Genomic DNA, 22,170 nt, shown 5'->3' on the forward strand with positions numbered 1-22,170 from the left:
TCTCTTTGATACTTAACCTATCTTTTTGATCAATTATGTACTTAAACTGATCACTTTAACAAATGAAACGGCATTGGTACATTCCTCCTTGATAAGACTGAATTGGAATCCCCTGGCACATTTCTAGCTCTACCATTGGAGCTCAGCTGAGCAGAATAAATTTCCTTTCTGATTAGAAGAGAGAAAAAGAGAAGATTTACCACACCAAACCTGGGTGTGTCACCTTAGGCCGCCCTTAACCCTGGAGAACTGAACAGAGCTCCCTGGCCACACCCACTACAAGCCTCTAGATATTCACTGAAAGCAGACATTCCTCTCATATACAGAGTCATAGTACAGAGATAAAAGCTGCCACGGGGGCGGGGGAAGAAGAAAAAATAAACCAACAAGTATCACCACAAATGCCAAACAAGTGTACCAATTCAAGAAACAACAAGGAAGACAACATGCCGCCCCCCAAAAGAACACAGCACTTCAATACTAGATTGCGATGATGATGAGATGGAAGAAATGCAAGACATGGAATTCAAAAAACTAATGATAAGATTACATAGAATTAATGAGAAGCAACTGCATGCAGACTAAAAGTGAAAGAGTAGAAAAATATTCCATGCCAAGAAATGCTATGGCCATCCTAATATCAGATAAAATTGACTTTAACACAGAAACTCCTTAGAAGAAACAAAGAAGGGCACTATGTAATGATTAAGGGATAAATTCAACAGGAAGATGTAACTATTATAAATGAATATGCACCTAATTACAGGGCACCTGGCTATTTAAAATAAATGTTAAGAGATTTAAAGGGAGACTTAGACTCCAATACAGTAGTATTGGGGAACTTCAATACTCCACATTCAGCAATGGACAGAGCAACCTGACAGAAAATCAACAAGGAAACAGCAGATTTAAACAACACTATAGACCAAGTGGACCTAACATATATCTACAGAACTTTTCATACTATATTTGCAGAATACACATTTTTCTTGGCAGTGCATGGAACTTACTCTAGGATTGACCACATACTGGTCCATAAAGCAAATCTCAGCAAAATCAAAAGAATTGAAATCATATCATGCATCTTCTCAGACCACAATGGAATGAAGCTGGAAATCAGCAACTCAGGAAATTCTAGAGCATATGTAAACACATGGAGACTGAACAACATGCTGCTGAATAAACAGTGGGTCATAGAAGAAATCAAAAGAGAAATCAAAAACTTTCTGGAAGTAAACAAAGATAACGACACAACATATCAAAACTTATGGGATACAGCAAAAGCAGTGTTAAGAGGAAAGTTTATAGAAATAGGCTCCTACATCAAAAATTGGAAAGGTACCAAATAAATGAGCTATCAATATGTCTCAAGGATCTAGAAAAACTGCAGCAAACCAAACCCAAAGCTAGTAGGAGAAGAGAAATAATTAAAATTAGAGCAGAAATCAACAGAATTGAATCCAAAAAAGCATTACAAAAGATCAGCAAAACGAAGAGCTGGTTTTTTGAAAAAATAAACAAAATTGACACACCATTGGCCCAACTAACCAAAAAAAGGAGAGAGAAGACACAAATCAAAAAATTAGAGATGAAAAGAGGAATGTTAACAATAGACACCATAGAAATAAAGGGTCATCAGAAATTACTACAAAGAATTACGTGCCAACACACTGGGAAATTTAGCAGAAATGGGTAGATTCTTGGATACATACAACCTACCTAAATTGAACCAGGAAGACATAGAAAACCTAAAGACCCATAACCAAGTCAGAAACTGAATCAGTAATAAAGGCCCTTCCAACAAAGAAAAGCCTAGGACTGGATGGCTTCACAGCCCAGTGGAATCATATTTGACAACAATAATTTAATATTTAAAAATAGCTAGTAGATATGACTTGAATGTTCTCCACACCAGGAAGTGATATATCTGTGTGGCAATATGCTAATTCCATTATATGATCACTAAACACTGTATACATATGTTAAAAAGTCATATTGTACTCTATCAGTTTGTACAATTACCACTTTTCCATTAAAATTAAAGAAAATTAAAGAAAGCAGAAAAATATTCTTGTGAACTAACTGATATGATACAGCCAGAGATTTTCTATCCCTCTGAGGTAAGAGAGTGAAGGCATAATAGTGGGCATACCAACCCAACGAAAAATACAAATTATGGTCGTTACTGACAAAAAAAGGAGAAAAAAAACCTTTACTAGATAAATATCTACCTATAAAAATCAAAGGATGTGTTATTTTGTAAAGCACGAAGCCATATCTATCAGAACAGATGCAATCAGCATCAGCACCTGGTTGGATCTATGATAATCTAACACCATTCTCTAAAATCTACCTCTTACGCGTAGACTGTAAGTGCATTAAAGGAAATGGGGTGGGGTCAGCACTGTGACATAATAGACCAAGCCTCCACCTTCAGCACCTGCATCCCATATGGGCTCTGGTTCATGTTCCAGCTGCTTCTCTTCCAATCCACCTCTCTGCTTATGGCCTGGGAAAGCAGTGGAAGATGGCCCAAGTGCTTGGGCTCCTGCACCCAGAATAAGTTCCTGGCTCCTGGTTTGGGATCAGTAAAGCTCCTTTGTGTCCATTTGGGGTGTGCTAGGGGATGCAAGACCTTTCTCTCTGTCTTTCCCTTTCTCTGTCTGCAACTCTGCATCTCAAATAAATAAAATCTTACAAAAAGGGAAATGGGGTAGGAATTACCAACACTGTGTCTCTGAAGTGTTTGACGGTGTCACAAAACTCTGCAATCTCTTCTGGAATAAGTGGTTGTTTTTGGTGTTTTTGTAGATTAAGTCCGTTCTAAGGTCAGGGAACCTTCCAAGGATTCTGCTATCTGCTGAGTATATCTATTCTTAATATGTACTTCAAACCTACAGAAACATTCACAGAACATCATAGAGAACACAATGCACCCAATTTGAGATATAGCTAAGCTAAACACTCTAATGGACCACAATGACATGTATTCTGGAACTAGGTTCAGTTCTGAGTAGCCCTTGAAAAGTGTGATTTCTTTTCCCTGGGGCCAGGGAAAAGTACTTGTACTATCAAGTACTTGTACTATCAAGTACAAGGCCCTAGGTACCTTCGCAAAAAGCTGGGAGAAAAACTATCAGTGTGCATTTTTGTCAGTGTGCTGAAGTCCCTTCACTAAGAGATTTGGCTAAACACCTCTTTCAAGGGGTTCTGGGTCTGTAACTGGATCTAGTGTGAGAATTTATGAATCATGATTGTCTTGTTCATTTGACCTAAAACTTTCCTGTTTTATTTATGCATTTAGAATAAAATTAGTAGGCTACCTTATACTTTCACTGTATCATAATCAGTCAACACAACTACCCTATTTCCATGCGGGTCAGACCATTCTGATTGCTGCTTTTACTCTCCATATCATTATAGTAATTAAACCCACCTTGCCTCTGAATGTTGAGTGTGAAACTTTGGTCCTGGTTATGACAAGGTCCTATTAATCCTGGTGTGCTTTGGTTTCCTAGCTCAATCAAGGCAATCCCACGGTAAGGTTTGGCCCACAGGGAAGACCAATTAATTGATTTCCCCACTAAAAATTTCCTTCTTACAGATATAGTGAAAGGTGTATCTGAACCCTTCCACAGTGGTTCAGTAAGTGCTAAGACGCAATCCATTCTAACATTCCAATCCCCCTAAGCCTTTGAATGTTTTCCTGTACATTAAACCAAAACAGGTCTGGCAGTTCTTTTTCACTAAAAATGGTAATTTATTTTTGGTGCAATTTTTTTTTTAACTTTTATTTAATGAATATAAATTTCCAAAGTACAGCTTATGGATTATAATGGTCCCCCCTCCATAACTTCCCTCCCATTCGCACCTCTCCCATCTCCCACTCCCTCTCCCATTCCATTCACATCAATTCACATTCAATTCTCTTTATATACAGAAGATCGATTTAGTATATATTAAGTAAAGATTTCATCAGTTTGCACTCACACAGAAACACAAAGTGTAAAATACTGTTTCAGTACTAGTTATAGCATTACTTCACATTGGACAACACATTAAGGACAGATCCCACATGAGGAGAAAGTACACAGTGACTCCTCTTGTTGGCTTAACAATTTGACACTCTTGTTTATGGCGTCAGTAATCTCCCTAGGCTCTAGTCATGAGTTGCCAAGGCTATGGAAGCCTTTTGAGTTCACTGACTCTGATCATATTTAGACAAGGCCATGGTCAAAGTGGAAGTTCTCTCCTCCCTTCAGAGAAAGGTACCTCCTTCTTTGATGGCTGGTTCTTTCCACTAGGATCTCACTTGCAGAGATCTTTCATTTAGTTTTTTTTTTTCTTTTCTTCCAGGATGTCTTGGCTTCCCATGCCTAAAATACTCTCATGGGCTTTTCAGCCAGATCTGAATGCCTTAATTAAATAAGCAAACTATTAGAGCTATGTCTAACTCCATACGAAAAATCATTAAATATAGTATCACTGCTCAGTGAGTTCATGTCACAAAATTCAACCTAATCCAACTTAACATTCTTTCCACCAACTTCCCCCAAAATTAATACCTGTAATACATACAGAGGAAATTCAAGTAATTCTTTGGGACTCTAGTACACATTGTCCTGGATCACACTTGCCTTGCCACTTCACCTTAGGACCTTAGGACCTATTGTGATTCGGATCTGTTTATAGATCTTGAAGCAAAGAGAGGTTTAGGGTTGATTATGGAAGACAAGCAGAATTATCTTGCACAGCAATTTCTTCAGAGGGGATATTATTGTTTCTCAGGCGGGACTTGATCTCAAGAACTTCAATATTGTAAGTAGACCTTTCAATTAACCCATTGTACCACTATCTGTACCCCTGTAAGCTAGAATTTTTAACTCACCAGCATAGAAGTGTTTTGAAAATTGACATTTTCAAGTCACCATTTCTCATAGCCCTCACACTGACTGTTGATGAGCAGCTTAATATGTTATCCCTCTTAGTATTTTTTTTTGTTTGTTCTACTTAATACTTTTAGTTGAATGCTGTAATCAATACACAATTCTTCTTAAGTGCTGAAACTTAACTGAAAAGTGATCGCTGTTAAATATAAGAGTGGGAATAAGAGAGGGAAGAGATGTGCAATTCGGGACATGCTCAAGCTGACTTACCTCAAACAGTAGAGTTAAAAACATACCAGGGGATTCCAATTCAATCCCATCGAGGTGGCATGTACCAATGCCATCTCACTAGTCCCAGAGATCAATTTCTGTTCACAATTGATCATAATGATAGGACTAAGAACCAAAGGGATCACATAAACAAGAATAGTGTCTGCAAATACTAGATGATAGAATCAAAAAGGGAGAGAATGATCCAACATGGGAAGTGAGATACACAGCAGACCCATAGAATGGCAATGTCCTAACAGCACTCTGGCCTCATAATCAGCCCTTAAGGCATGCAGATCCGGCTGAAAAGCCCATGAGAGTATTCTAGGCATGGAAAGCCAAGACACTCTGGGGGAAAAAAAAAACCTAAATGAAAGATCTCCACAAGTGAGATCCCAGTGGAAAGAATGGGTCATCAAAGAAGGAGGTACCTTTCTCTGAAGGGAGGAGAGAACTTCCACTTTGACCATGGCCTTGTCTAAATATGATCAGAGTCAGTGAACTCAGGGGGCTTCCATAGCCTTGGCAGCTCATGACAAGAGCCTAGGGTGATTACTGAGGCCATAAACAAGAGTGTCAATTTGTTAAGTCAACAACAGGAGTCACTGTGCACTTACTCCTCATGTAGGATCTCTGTCCTTAGTGTGCTGTACATTGAGATTTAATGCTATAACTAGTACTCAAACAGTATTTTTCACTTTATGTTTCTGTGTGGGAGCAAACTGTTGAAATCTTTACTTAATGTATGCTAAACTGATCTTCTGTATATAAAGAGAATTGAAAATGAATCTTGATGTGAATGGAATGGGAGAGGGAGTGGGAAAGGGGAGGGTTGCAGGTGGGAGGGATGTTATGAGGGGGAAGCCATTGTAATCCATATTCTCTACTTTGTAAATTTATATTCATTAAATAAAAGTTAAAAAAAAGAAAATTGACATTTTTTTCTTGTGGAATTCAGTTCAATTACAAATGTATTTTTAGACATTTGCACAAATAATTCATTATAATACATAAATTTTCTATATAAGGAGATACCAGTAAGGTTTGTTATAGTTTATATATAACCATATGTATATATAGTTATGGATGGATAGTGAACATTTATGATGGTTGGTGAACTTATGAATTCCACCATTAAAATACCCTGTTTTTAATTCCAATATCTACTCCTAGTCTGATCTTGAAATCAGCAAAAGCAATAGGACACTTCAATCAATTTACCCGTTCAAAAGAGCATCCATTACCCTATTCCCCTTGCCTACAGACTTTATTACTCCTGCAGTAGAAAAGCTCTTTGAGAAAATTCAATAGATTAAAAAAATTCAAAGATAGCAGAGTAGTTTTGGAAAGAGGATAGGTATGAAAATATTTTACTTTTGATTGAACTCTGAGAATATGAGAGACAAATAGGACATCTTTTGTTTTCTGAATTCTCCTTCAGTTTCATTAGGTAATAAATTGTTTACTAGATCAAGATTGTCCTGTCTTACATATGTCACAAAGTATAAATGCGTACTCTGTAGTATCTATGGGAATGAAATGATGCTGAAAACGATTCTATGTGTTCACCAGAAATAAATGATAAGTGTTTGAGGAGATAAATACTTTATCTTGATTTGAACTTTATACAATGCATATATGTACCAAACATCACATGGTACCTAATAAATATGTATAATTTACAATCTTTGACAGATTTTCGGTGGTCATATGTAATAGTCAATGCTCTCCATTGAATTGGTCCTCCTTCCACCCACAGAGAATTTAAGGAATTGGTTCTTGCCATTGGTCAAGTGAGCTGGCAAGTCCAAAATGTGTTAAAAAAAAAAAAACAGACAGAATGGAAATATTCAGGAAATATTTGGTGTTGCAGCTTTGAGTCTGAAATTTGCCAGCCAGAAACTCAGGCTTGAGCTCTGCATTTCAGTCAGCAGCCAGGCTTCAATTCTTTGTGCTTAAGACCTTCAACTGATTAAATAAGGCCCATTCACATTGTCTAATACAGTCATCTTTACAGGATTCTATAGATTTCAATGTTCTACCCACGTTGAACATATCTTTATAGCAGCACCCTGTGTTTTACCAGACACATACAAATACATTAAAAACCCAAAGAAACAAAAAAACACACAAAATTGGGTACCACCACCTAGCCAAGTTGAAGTGTAAAATTAACCATAATAGCATTTGAACCTAAGAGGTTTCATAAGTTAACTAAGAGATTAGTACAGGAGATGTAAATTCATGCACATCCACACAAATTATAGTGTAAGGTAGGGTGGGATTTGCTTAGGTGCCTGAAAATGAAGATACAGAAAATGAGGGCTCTAAACAGAAAGTCGAGACTATATTATACGATTTAAAGTGCTATTGTAAGATACAGATATAAAAGTGGGAGTAACTACTATACTAATAGGTTATAGTAGGATACCTAGAACCTGCCTTTAGCCATGGATATAATTACATATTAATTTTTCCTGTAACCACTTAGAAGGCACTGACTTTTGAAATTCTTACACAGAACATCATTACTTTGTTTCTACAACAAAATTACTATTCTAGGATTTCTTTTGTTGTTGTTATTGTTGTTCATTATGCTTGAGCAGCTTTAGTTTCTTGTCCATTCAGCAGTTCAAAATTCTTCAATTTTCCTTTAATTGCTTTTAATTTTTATAAATATTATCATTTATGCTTTGCTATTTGGGTTGTTGTTTTCATTATGTATAGACCTTTTTAGATGTTCTAGTCACTTTCTATTTTTTGTTATTGTAATTAAAACTAAATATCCTTTTCATGTAGGCTTCATATAATTTACAATAAAAGGACAGGTTTTTGGAAGTCTAGTCACTTCCTGCTGTTAGATAAAATTACTCTGAAACAATAAAGCCACACACATACAAAAGCCCTTCAATCATTCAAGCACAATAAATGTGTTGAGACAGTCTGCATTTGTTTATTTGTTCTGGAAGTCAGCCAAATTAACGTGTAATTTGAAATAACCACAGATGCCAATACAAAGTGATTTGAAGTGACAACATATCAGTTTAAAGTGCATCCATAGCACTCGGTGGTACATTTTGCATACATCAGGTTCAACCTGACGTTCCACTATGGAGTCACTGATTTTCAGCACGAACAGAAACATTTATAAACCAAATTATTCCAGCAACTAACATACTAACAAGTTGGCAGAAGTGTTCAGAAGGCCTTTATTTCATGACTTTTATTTATTTATTTTTTTTGTCATCAAACACCTGATAATGATACTAGCTAGATCTCCCATGTATTTTCTTTCTTTCTTTTTTTTTTTTTGCTATTTGTTTTTTATTTTTTTATTTGAGAAGTAGAGTTACAGACAGTGAGAGGCAGACAGAGAGAGAGATCTTCCATCTGCTGGTTCATTTCCCAAACGGTTGCAGGGGCTGCAGCTGGGCCTATGTGAAGCCAGGAGCCAGGATCTTCTGTGTTTCCCATGTGGGTGCAGGGGTCCAAGCAGTTGGGGCATCTTCAAGTGTTTCCCAAGTCATAAGCAGAGAGCTGGTTCTGAAGAGGAGCATCCGGGACACAAACTTGGTGCCCAAATGGCATGTCGGCCCTGCAGATGGAGGCTTAGCCTACTGAACCACAGCACTGGCCCTCATTCCATGTATTTTCATCTCTAAGAAATAGTTCATGTTGTATTTATACTATTTCTTCAAATATTTTACTTAGTAAATGACAGCTTTCTCAAATATCATGGAAGTTTTAAACAATTTTATTCTAGTTTCTGTTAATATTTTCTCATGTATATGAACTTGAAATTTTCAGAGATAGATACAATATGTTGCTTAAAAAAAAAGTCCCAAATAGGTATACTACAAATTTTCTTAATCAGTTTTTTAAAACATTATTTCAATATGAGAGCAATTTTATTCAAATGCAATCTGGCTGTCTTATACACTATAACTTTCTGACTCACAATTAAAGAGCATTCAACTAAAATGTAATTTTTTTTTACTGAAACTATAAGAAACATCAAAAATAGCTTTAAAATGTGTTTTTACATGGAATAGAAAACTAGCTTATCTCCTGTTATCAATTTGTCTTCATAAGCCATAAGTCCTCACTTTTTATTTCTTCATATCTATTAGTTCCTAGTTACACCTATATTATATAAAAATTAAAGTGACAATTTGGATTTTAATAAATAATATTTATTTATAAATATATTATTTTGTTATATAATTTGTATCTACCTAAATAACCACTGAATATATTCTAAAACAGATGAAAAGAAGCATGACTCCTGCAACTTTTAATAACATCATTATTCACATCCTTAACCACAATTACTCACACAAAACTAAATGGTATGTGTCATTTATATGTTTCAAGGTTTCTTTTTGCTTCAAAAGATAATTTAAATGAAAATTGTGTTTATTAGAGAAAGAAGATGATATCTATCCAAATACAATGTATCCAAATACAATGAAAGCAGATATATAAATGCTTTCTGAGACAGACACAAAAGGAAGACCTTTCTCTCTGTCTCTCTCTCTCACTGTCCACTCTGCCTGTCAGAAAAAAAAAAAAAAAGAAAAAGAAAAAAGAAATGCAATGCAGTGCACTTTTTTTTAGCAATGCAATACACATTGTGCCCTGTGATAAAATTTATGATGAACATTTTACAAATGTAAAATTTCTATATATTTTTGACCATAAATAAGCTAACTAGATAGCCATAATTACAACTGATTTAAATATGCATTAAGAATTCGTTTTCTAGGGGTCGGCACCTTGGCGCAGTTGGTTAATCCTCCACTTGTGGCGTTAGCACCCCATATGGGCGCCGGTTCGAATCCTAGTTGCTCCTCTTCTAGTCCAGCTCTCTGCTGTGACTTGGGAAAGCAGTAGAGGATGGCCCAAGTCCTTGGTCACCCACATGGGAGACCAGGAAGAAGCACCTGGCTCTTGCCATTGCGGCCATTTGGGGAGTGAACCAACAGAAGGAAAACCTTTCTCTCTGTGTATCTCTCCTGTCTGTAACTCTATCAAATAAATAAATAGAATCTTACAGAAATTAAGAATTTGTTTTCTAGTCTTAATTTTCTCTTAATAAAATATAGCGGAATTTTTGACATATGAGATATTATACAATTATACTTTTAGTAAATAACCTTTATACAAGCTACCAATTTTAATAACCAAACTATTAAAAATATTTAAAGAAATATTCATATAATTTTATATTTCTAAAAAGTTATATGCTTGTAAATAATGGAATGCCTTTGTGTAAACATACATTCTATCTCTTTTGTCATAGTTTTAATATGAAAATTCTTTTTATTTCTTTATTTGAGAGACAGAGAGAAGGAGAGTTAAATGGTGTGGCACAGAGGACAAGTTCTCATCTGCTGAATCACTGTGTTAAGCTTTGTAATATACTGCTAACGTCTTCCAAAGTGACTGTACTATTTTGCACTCCCTCTAGCAGTGACTGGGAGTTCCTGCTGCATCCTTATCAGCACATAGTGTTGTTCACATTTTGGATATTAGCATTTCTAGTAGGGGTTTAGATATACCTCATTGTTCAATTTGCAATTCTCTATAATGTTGAGCATCTTACTTATTTGTTATCTATACATCTTCTTTGATGAAGTATCTGTTCAGAACTTTTGCCCAATTTTTAACTTGATTGTTTTCTTATTGTTGAATTTTAGTGTTCTTTGTATATTCCATATACACGATTTGTATCAGACAAATGTTTTGTAAATATTTACTCCTAGTCTGTGGCTTATCTTTTTCATTCTCTTACCATGGTCTCAGAGAATGTAAATTTATACTTTTAATGAAGTTCACTTATTTTCTTTATGGATCTTGATCATTAAACTCAATGTATCTTAGTTGACTCCTATGTTATCTCCTTCAAATTTTAGTGTCTTATTTTTCATTTAAGGTCTGTGATCCATTAGAGTTAATTTTTTGAAAGATGTAAGTTCGATTTGTATTGTATGTTTGGGTAGTAGAGGTCCTGTTGGACCAGCACTACTTGTGTTTGTAGAAAATACTACACTTTATCCCTTGATTTTCCTTTGTTCTTTTGTGAAAAATAAGTTGAATATATCTATAAGTGCATTTTCTGGGCTATCTATGCTTTTTCATTGACCGTTTATGTTTTCTCTAACCAATAGCACACCGTGTTGTAATGCTTCCTCATTAATCTTGCAGTAATTAGTGTCACTTCTCTGATTTTGTTCTTTGTCTTCATTATTGTATTTGTTATTTTGGGCCTTTTGCTTTCCATATGTGTTGAAATGCTTCAACATTTGCCCAACCACATTATGGGTTTTTCTGTGAGGGTGTTTCTGGATAAGATTGTTTAGAATGGAAGGGTGAATAATACAGGTCACCCTAAGAAATTTAGGTGGGTTTCACACAATCAACTAGAGAAAAAATAGCACAAAATGCTAAGTAAGATGAAATTGCTGAACTTGGATGTTGATTTTATCTCCCAGTCTTTGTACTTGGACAACATTGGCTCTTCTTGAGTTTTGAGCCTGCAAGATTGTAGAATTCCTACTGGAACTGTGTGTGGGCTGCCTTGGGTCTCCAGCTTGCTTACTACAAGTTGAGGAACTTATTAGCTTCTATAATCACACATGTTGTGTTTCTCTCTCCCTCTCTCTCTCTCCCCCCCCCACCGTGTATGTGTGTGTGTGTGTGTGTGTGTTTCTGTGGTATACATGCAATTGCTTCTGTTTATCTAGATGAACTTTATAATTTTGCTTTTAAAAATTTTGAAATTTTAATTTTTAATTAGTTTTTAACAGATTCAATGTGCTTTGCAGGCACAATTCCAAGAACATAATGATATTCCATTCCTCCTTCTCTTCCTCCCTCCCTCTCTACTGCCCCCTCTCTCCCTCCCATATCCTTTCTCCCTTTCTGTCTTTTTTCTTTAGTGTTTGACGTAACATATTTTAAAATTACATTACAGTAAAAAAAAGGCTTAATATTTCACTAAATAAGAGGTTTAACTAGTAAAAAGCTTTTTCTGAAACAAGCAAACAAACAAAAGGTTTTTTCTGAATTGATTCTAGAGTTTCTGGAATTTGCTCTCTGACTTGATGAGATTGAAATGCAATAACTGTTCCTTGTATTGAAGAGAACACTAATTACTCTCCTAAATAACTACAGAGTGGAAGTTCTTTCACAAAATTCTCTCTTAATACACAACATATTTATTAGTTTGATAATATGGTGGGGGAGGAGAGAGAATATCCTATAATCCTATGATATGGCCTCAGATATACAGTGGGTCTGTATTCTCACAAAATGTTCTTTATAATAATTCTCAGTTTCTTTCTTTTGTGCTCAAATGTCTCATAACATTCCTATACATGACATATATTTAGTGTTTTCCATGGCCAAACTCTTGTCTTGATGCTTGGGATAGATAAAACAGCCATGAGCTTATGGAAACTATCATTCATTGGGGCAGATAATAAACACTAACCACAAAAAATTTGTAAATTATATATACTATGTTAGAGGAGGAAATTTCTTTATGGTACTTATACTACAAATGATAAATCAGGGTAAAGTATTAGGAGTCACAGGAACTGAAAAATTAAAGTCAAGAGTGGGAAAATTAGAGTCAGAAGTGGGATAATTCTAATTGATATTTGAATAATATTGTAAAATAACCAAGGTAGTTAGGTAAGTTGCTAGCTGGTGGCATACACATTCTTGAAGAAGAATTCATAGAACAAATCTTTTATTTGTGTAGTACACTAGTTGTTTTTCAGAAACAACAATGTGGTCAGTTATATAGATACGGAGGAATAAGGAACAGAATCATAGGAGATGAGTTCAAAGAGATAACAAGAAACCCAGTTATAAAAGGATTTAAAATCCCTGTAAAATAAGGATTTTGCCTTAGAGTGAAAATGAGAACAAGTGCAGAATTATAAATAAAATAATTACTTAACTGAGGAATATTAAAAGAGTACATTATGATATTCAGTATGGCGGAGGCTAAAAAATAATTCACTTGTGAGGAAAAACACTTCAGAATGATATTGCTTGTGGCAATAAGTGTTAATCAGGGAAGTAGAGCAATTATGAGCCATAGCAAAGAGATGTATTTTAGGTATTAATCTCTGTACAATTGTTATGAGAAATCGGGAAATAAAATTCTAGAGGAAGTTTGTGGAAGTAGGAGGAGTATCTGACAAATTAAATTACAATGCAAAATATACCCAAATTTCTACTAGGGTCCTGAAGGGGTAAATGGTTTAGCAGTCCATGGTAGATATTTGGGGATCCAAACCGAAGTGTCTGGTGATGGCCTGGGATGCAAGTGCCAAAGCCCAGAAGGATTGGATAAAGAAATTGCTAGGAAGAGCAAGGTAAAACTCAATATGCCAACAGTCATGCCTTTTTCTGCCATCATAGCTACTTATATTTGCTCATAAGACAATGGCCACTGCTTTGCTTCTTCTTCCAAAACTCACACAAGAATGTCTTTCATGCTGTTCTCTACTTGTATCTCAGATGAAGGGAATTCTATAAAATATATTTTGAGTACACTCTAATTGATAATAGAATGATTAAGAACTATTTTAAATATGGGGTAAAAGAATTTTTTGACAGTTTAAAGTGGTGTGAGAGTGGAAAATCAGAGAAAAGGGTAATTTCAAGAACTTTGAAGATCTGAAAAGTAATACTGTCATCAAACAGTTGGCTAACTGTGTGAAAGAGTTTGTGGGAGAAAGGGGGTTGTTTTCAGACATACTATGTTGGGAAACCTGATAGGCATCAAAACATGGAAGTCATATAAGTATTTGTATAAATGAATCTAGACTTTACATAAAAATTCTGAGATTTTCAGTTTAAAATTGGTATTCATCAGCAACCTGGCAATAGGTAAAACCAGGGGAATAGATGAGATGACCAATGTCATGTGAGTTATGAGTCAATATTATGGCTCAGTCCAACAATACAAGATTTGAAAGGGAGCCAGCGCTGTGATGTAACGGATAAAGCTGCCTCCTGCAGGGCCAGCCTCCCTGTGGGCACCAATTCGAGTCCAGGCTGCTCCACATCTGATCCAATGCCTTGCTAAAGCACCTGAGAAGGCAGTGGAAGATGGCCCAAGTCCTTGGGCTCTTGCTCCCTTGCAGAGACCCAGGAGAAGCTCCTGGCTTCTTGCTTTGGATCTGCCCAGCCCCAGCTGCTGCCATTTTGGGGTTGCACTAGCAAATGGGAGTTCTTTCTCTCTCATTCTCTCTATCTTTCCTTCTCTCTTTCTTTCAAATAAGTGAATAAATCTTTGAAAACAGATTAAGTAAACTGAAAATAGATCTTTGTAAAAATTAAGAGTAGGAATGGGAGAGGGAAGAGGAAGAAGAATTGGAGCATGGGTGGGAGGGAGGGTAAGGTGGGGGGTATCATTATGTTCCTAAATTTGTATATATGAAATTCATGAAACTTGTATAAATTAAATAAAATTTTTTAAAAAAATGAATGTGTATGAATGAGAGTAATCAAATCATGAAGAGAACCACCCAGAGAATGTATTTTCCTGATAAGAAAGTGAAGGAGAGTTGATGAAGAAAACAGTACACTGGCCTTATAAAAAGGTGCTATAAAAGAATTCTGAGAAAAGGTAGAATTGGAAGATTTGTATATAAAATTTATATTATATAATGTTTAGTACTTTTGTTTGATAATATTATGGTTCATAATGCAAGAGAGTGCTGCTAGTTATAGCAGATGCATACTAGAATTATTAGCGTGAAATTAGTGATTCTGACATCTTTCAAATGGTTGGGCCCAATAAATCAAAATGTTACACATGGTGAATCTAGGTGAAAAAGAAAGATATAGTTAGAAAATATAGTAGTTACTTAATATTTGCTAGGAAAAGGAAAATGGAGTATTGATCATTGGATTAAAAACATGGGGAACACACATGACCTCTACCAAACATGATTCCATGGAGTGATTCCATGATACCGTATATGAAATGTGTTGAAATAAGAATGGGAGAAAGTAATCAGATGTTGCAAGTATAGAATCACTTTTAGGAGGAGTTAAGCAGAAGCAAAATAATTGGATAATACTTCACATCTGAGTACAGTCAAGAAACGAGGTGACATGTTATGATGTGAGAAATAAAAGTTTATTTTAATATTGAAATAGTAATGATTTGTTGAGAATGGAAACTGATTCTAAAGATGAGATCAGGAAAAACTGCTGGACTTACTAAATTGAGTTAGTGAGGGAGGTGGAACTTACTAAAAAAACAATGGCGAGTATAAAACGGGTTCTTTACTCTTTTACAAACATTAAATGATGAAAGATAGCCTATTGTGGTGCAGACCCTTCTATTAGGTCATGGTCTTCTTTAAAGTTCTATTTTAATTGCTTCACTTTAAACTGAAGATACGTGTGAGTGTGTGTGTGTGTGTGTAGGCAGGAAGGCAGGAGGATTAAAGACACTGGTGAAAGATCATATTTCTAAAAGAGAATAGACTAAGGGCATGTAATCAAATCACCTAGTGATAATTTGAAATTGTTGATCTTATTATATTTCTTCTTTAAACAGACATTATCAACTGTACATAATGCAAACTTAGAATACTCAAATGATTGGGTTTTAAAAAAATTGCATTTTGTTAAGGTAGCACAAGAATATGTGGAAGGTATTACCACAGTTAAGGAAAATTTAAGCACAGGAAGAAGTTTAAAGATGAGAAAAATAATGCTTTAAAGAAGTTTGACTGTAAATCAATAAAAAATGCTATACCTGGATAGATATTAAGTACAGAAAAACAGTGGGTTAAAACATTAGACATAATACAAAATGTACCTCACATTTTCATAGCTCAACAGTTTGGGCAGAGGTCAAGTCAGTAGTTCCTCTGCTTCACATGGTGTCATCTGGGATCACTGAATAACATGCAGCTGACCCCTGAACTCATGATTGCAAGGTGGTGTGAAGTAGTCAACAGGAGATTTACTGAGGAAAACTGGACTCAGCTTCAGCTGAGATGCTATTACTACACAGTAGTCTCAAAGCCTCTCTACTAGGTCTATTCAGCCAATATTTGTTCTTCTTAAATGGTACTGGGGACTCCAAGAGGGAATGTGCTAATAATGCCTGGGTGATCAAACTTCAAAGCCTTTCGTTATTCAATCTGGGTAGTTTCCATATGTTACTTTTAACATATGTCAAGCATTCAATAAGACCAGACCAATTCTCTGCAAGGATGAAGTCCATCACTCAATAGGAGAAGCTGGAAAATATAATTTACTAAAATTAGCTCTTTGGCCTGAAAATATTTTATTTTTCCCACATGTAAATCACACTCACACCTCTCAGCATCCTCAAAGGTCTTATCCAGTTTTTGTATCAGGCACTGGTATAGTCCCTGCTCACACATATTAACTCCAGTTGGGGTTGAGTTTCATCAGATGTGATTTATATATCATTAGTTCCTTTACTGATGTCATGTCTTGCTTCCTGGAGATAATTCTTTCTTCCAATGGCTCTCAGGCACTTCAAAGTCCAAAATACCAGGGTCCTTCAAAAATTCATAAAAAATGAAAATTATGAAAAATACGCAACCATTTGTTTTTTAAAATTGCACCAAATTATATTTATCTTTTGATTCCATTTTCCACAAAATTTTGAAATATCTTCATGGAAATTTCATATATACTGCACCATGTCCATTAGCAAATAGAATTACCATGCAATTAATTGTTCCCAAGGGGTGTAGAATTTCTCTTCTAGTTGCTCTCCCTCCTTTTAAAGGCTGCCAATGTCCCCCCTTTTACTTTTTTTGTGAGTTCTTGGTCTATAAACATATTTATGTTCACAGGGACACTTTGCTAGTTCAGTAAAAAGTTTTTATTTGCTTTGCTTATATATCCTTCTAATTATTTTTTAGCTAGATCTTAATTCCATCTAATCAATTTTCCAAACTTCACATAAAAAGAATTATTTGAAATGCAAATCAGATCAAGTTTTACCTACTTAAAAAAAAAAAGCCTTTCAGGGCTCCCCTCTTGCTTTTTAAAATGAAATCCCACATCCTTATCAGGGCTTACCTGACCCTGGATAATGTGGCACCCGTTTACTTTACGAAACTCATTTCCTGTCTTTTATAAATCAACCCTACAAGTAATCTATTATTCATGAAAATTGAATCTCTTTTACTGCTTGAATGTCTCCCTATCTCCTTCTACTCAGTGTTTTGCACAAAATGTTCCTTTTTTTTACTGCTATTTCCACTTCCATCTGCTATTTATTCCCCTTGCTAATTTTTGCTCATTGTGGAGGGATCATTTCCTGTTGCTAGACTTCTATGATGCCCTTGGTGAAGATTATGTACTCTCGCATGTGATTGTATACCATGCCATACTTGATTATCCAAACATTTTATCACACAGCATTTTAATGAATTTTCTACTATACCATATGTTCTATAAGGGAAAACATGGCTTCTGTTCTTCTCCTCAGAACTTATCCAACTGTTAATGCTGTCTTTTACTTAGTAGTCTCTCATAACATATTTAATGAATAAGTAAGCCAATGCATACATGAATTTTGGACTTTTTGTCCAGTTGATTCCGGTTTACACCCCACCTCATTCATTTATTATTATACATGTAAACAATTGATTCAACTCTGAAGGTTTCAAATTTCACATCTTTAGCACAGAGATGATGTAATTTTGTTGAGCTGTATTTGTTAGGGCACAGCACATTTTTTCACTTGTAATGCTTTCTTGCAAGGGAGAGTGTCTACTCCTCTCCTCAGGAGGAGAAAGAGTAAATATCCTATAGACCATCTTACTTTCTTAATTTTTTTCCTTTTATTCTTTTGGATCTTCCTCATTTAACATTCATTCTTGCCTACTCATATAATCAATAGGCTGTTCTGTATAGCCTCTATGTAGTTGTCTGGCAGTATTCATTCTAAGAGGACTAAATCTTAGATCTATGCTAAACCTTTGATCTTTCATCAGCATTCAAGCTGTTTGATTTCTGTACCAGATTGTCGATATTTTATAATGCAAGAGGAAAAGAAAGATGTCGTTTTTCTTCTGCAATTTCCATAAAAATATATGTACTAAGAAGATGCTAATCATGAGAAATACATAATAGCTATAGTGATACTCAATGAAGTAGATGAAAATACCATGAAGAAAGTAGAGATACATTTCACAATGAAAAAGTGCCAATTTCTGTGTTTTGATAAATTGTCATATAATCATCAAAATATTTAAACTTGTGAAATATATGTGTAATATTCACAAGATATAGGTGATTCATTTGTAAAGATGTATTTATTATAAAGAAAGAGTGACATAGACAGAGTGCAAGGGAAAGAGAGAGGGGATGCGAGACAGAAGATCTTCCATCAGTTGACTCACATCTGATATGCCCCCAACAGACAGGGCTGGGGCAGCCTAAGTCAGGAGGCAGGAACAACATCTGGGTCTCCCGTGTTGGTGGCAATGACTCAAGCGTTAATAACTCTCTTCCAGGCACGTGCACAGAAAGATGGATCAGAAGTGGAACTGCTGGAACTCGAATGGCACTCCAACATGGCATGCAGGTATTCCAAGTGGAAACTCAATCTGATACAGGTGATCCTTGTACTCAAATGAAAATACTGGATTTTACTTAAATAATATGGAAGCAAGAGATCTGAAAAATGACTGTGGAACAGAAGAGAACCCTTATCCTTTGTTCTTTACATGTCCTTCAGTTAACTGGTATCAGAAAACAAGAAATGGAGGGGGAATCTAGAGTAATTCTAATCTCGGAGTCATCTGGAATGCACCCTAATTTTCCAGAGCAGAACAACTAACATGATACTTGGGGTTGGAGAGTAGGCCATGTCTCAAGTTCAACATCTGGGGATTTTATAGCTTGTGACTATAAAAACAGGAGTCATCTAAAGATGTAATGGCTATCACAGAAAAATGAACTGATAAATAAGATACATTTAGAATGTAGTTTCTCCAGGTTGATTTCTAAGAACCAAATATGGTCTCCTATCAGAATTTTGTACAGAGAATAGAATAGCAAATCTTTATATATTGTATATTGACATTCATTAAATAATCATAAGAAATATAAGGTGGAGGGACCATCAGTAGATGTTAATATAATTATCAAAAGGAACATGATGATATTGACTCTGATCTGTGTAAGGCATGAACATTTTCCTTTTTACTAGAGACAATTAGCTTACTTTTTTACTTTTTGAATCAATTCAACTTTAATTTTTGTTCCCCCCAAATTATTTCTCTCTATAGACAAATGTGTTTTGTGTTATTAAGTTTATTCAATTAATATGTTATTAATAACTGTTTAAACACTGTCAGAGCAATATATATTATATGCTTTAAATACTTATATATGTATATTAAATATATTTTGTATATTACATATTTTTAAAATACCAATATCATTTTCATAAAAAAGCTTGAATTACATTTCTTCTTTCTTTAATTACAAAAATACATTGTGTACACTATGTATACTTTTAGTAAAATCTTAATGTATAAGTGTGTGTGTGTGTGTGTATGTGTGTGTGTGTTTTCTTATCAAGACTGCATTTATGGCAGTAGAGGATGAAGTTAATAAGTGCAGTTTAATTTTAAGGATATTTATTAGTATTTTACCTTTCTTCTTGAATAACTTAATATTGTTCAACATTTCATATTCTTATAATCTTTCAAAACTATTTGTATAAAGGTGTTACTGCATTTTAAAAACTTCACCATATTTGTACTTATGCTCTAATGTTTATACACACAGTCTATTTTTCCTTCCTTCCTCCTTCTTTCATACTTCCTTCCTTTTTCTTCCATTATCTCCTTTATTGCTTTTCTTTCTAGTGGAAATAACACCACACATCTGTACTCTCTGTCGCTCCCCCTCTTCACGGAGGAACGACACAGGACCCTGCGCTGTTCTTTTGTCTGCTCGGCCCTCCCCGGGTTTGCTGCTGGTTCTTCCCGGGTTGGCTACCGTCCCTTCCACCTCCGTGGAAGGGCAGTTCCCCCTGGCCACATTCCCCACTTCCGCAGGGGAGCGGCACACCGCCGGCCGGCTCTCTCGGGGGCTGCACAGGTGTTCCCCTTAGATGTTCCCCTTAGATGTTCCTCGTGCATGCCGTCTCTCTCCTCCTATATAGTCCTCTTCCACCAATCCCAACTCGGCTGCCCACACGCCGAGCATGCTGCTCTCCTCCAATCAGGAGCAAGTCCTACAGTTTATTGGCTGAACTGGAGGCAGCTGTGTAGAAGCTGTTTTCTTCTCTCCCAGCGCCATATTGTGGGAGAGCAGATGCATAGAATAAGTCTTAATTCCAGTAACTTAGTCTAGTCTGAGTTGCTCCCCACACTCTCAAATTCTGGAAACACCTTTGTGGAGGGTGGGATCAGTGACTAGGTCATGAATATTCTAGGACTGACCATTTTTCAGGGATTCTAGCTGAAAAATCACACCTTTGCTCTTTTGGAAATATCATGAAGGAGTGTAGGAAAGATTGGTATTGAGCCAGAGAAGTAAGCATTGCTAAATGACATATCAGTCTGTGAGACCGACTTCCATAAATTTGTTCTCAGTTCAAACACTCTGTTCTTGAAAACTTCAAATCCACCCAAAAAGATATCTATGATCTTGAGTGCTCTATTTCTCTTTCTCTCTCTCTCACCATACCATGGATGTACTAGTGTACCATTAAGGACTGACTACATTTAAACACCATGATAGCCATGAGCCCCAAAATGACTTGGTCAAAAAAAAGTTTTATCAAAAATGGGATCTTAAAAAAAAATCTTTGGAAAGGTCATTTGTAACAATCTCTCACTTTTCAGACTGCATGTCCTTTGTGTGTGAAAGCATTTTTCCCTAGCAGATGAGCCAAAACCGATATCTGACGTGAAGTAAAAACCGCTTGCTCAGTGCTATTGCCTCCAAAGCCTTTTTGGATGAACATCAAGACCTTTTAGGGATTGCAAATATTTTATTGAATGGAGAGTGTAATTTCAGTTCTTAGCCCTACCAAACCTGAAATTCAAATGATCAATACCATCTTATATGCTTTCTAATGCTCTTAACTCTGGAAAAACAGAGACATTTCATAGAAACAATGTGGAAGTTTTTTGTCTATGTAAACTATGAGCATAATAAAACTCTTAATACATTTTTATATTTGGAGCCAATTTTGAGTACTCTATCACAGCAGACACTTGAATAATTTTCTTTGTCCTTTTCTCTCTTTTTTTTTAATTTTCTCTACAGGACATTTTATTTTTGTAGTGTATAACCAAAGCATTTCTATAAGGAAAACATAAGCCTGATGCATATGCCTTCCAAAGCTACTTTTGTGGAAATGGAGGAGAAATAGATGGTGAGGGGCTGGTGCTGTGGCGTAGCAGGTTAACGCCCTGGCCTGAAACTCTGGCATCCCATATGGGCGCTGGTCCTGGCTGCTCCTCTTCCAATCTAGCTCTCTGCTATGGTCTGGGATAGCAGTGGAAGATGGTCCAAGTCCTTGGGCCTCTGCACCTGCATAGGAGATCTGGAAGAAGCTCTTGGCCCTGGCTTCAGATCGGCACAGCTCCGGCAGTTGCAGCCAATTAGGGAGTGAACCATCAAATGGTTCTCTCTTTCTCTCTCTCTGCCTCTCCTCTCTCTGTCTAACTCTGACTTTCAAATAAATAAATTTTTTTTTTTAAAAAAAGAGAAATAGATGATGTGAAAGAAAATATAAATCTGCTGAGTACTTAGAGATGCAAAAACCCCTTATGGAGGATGTCATAATGAGAGGAGAATGAAGCACAAGTGACTTTGGGAGGCGTGTTGGATGTGGAAGGGAGGTAGTATCAGACACAGAAACAACAAAAAGGTACTTCCTGAGGAGATGGGGCATGGCCGTGGGTGTGCAAATGCGATGCTAGTCTGAAGGGCAGTTATTACACAGGAAACACAGACTATAATA

General features: G+C 35.9%; 1 long non-coding RNA gene across 10 annotated transcripts in view; it reads left to right on the plus strand.

Annotated features, from left to right (window-relative positions):
- The window catches only part of LOC103349096 (uncharacterized), a 372,847-nt gene that overhangs the window by 307,180 nt on the left and 43,497 nt on the right, over nt 1–22,170 (plus strand). For 5 of the 10 annotated variants that reach the window (XR_016212802.1, XR_016212797.1, XR_016212801.1 and 2 more), the window contains one exon: nt 18,698–18,799. The exons of 2 other annotated variants lie outside the window; for them this stretch is intronic. This is a non-coding gene — a long non-coding RNA (uncharacterized LOC103349096). The remainder of the gene's footprint in view (nt 1–18,697; nt 18,800–22,170) is intronic. 3 more of the 10 variants (XR_016212799.1, XR_016212803.1, XR_016212798.1) reach the window with 1 other exon arrangement.

Source organism: Oryctolagus cuniculus, chromosome 9 (genome assembly GCF_051225735.1).
Source record: "Oryctolagus cuniculus isolate XC-2025 breed Fujian yellow rabbit chromosome 9, ASM5122573v1, whole genome shotgun sequence".
Lineage (NCBI taxonomy): Eukaryota > Metazoa > Chordata > Mammalia > Lagomorpha > Leporidae > Oryctolagus > Oryctolagus cuniculus.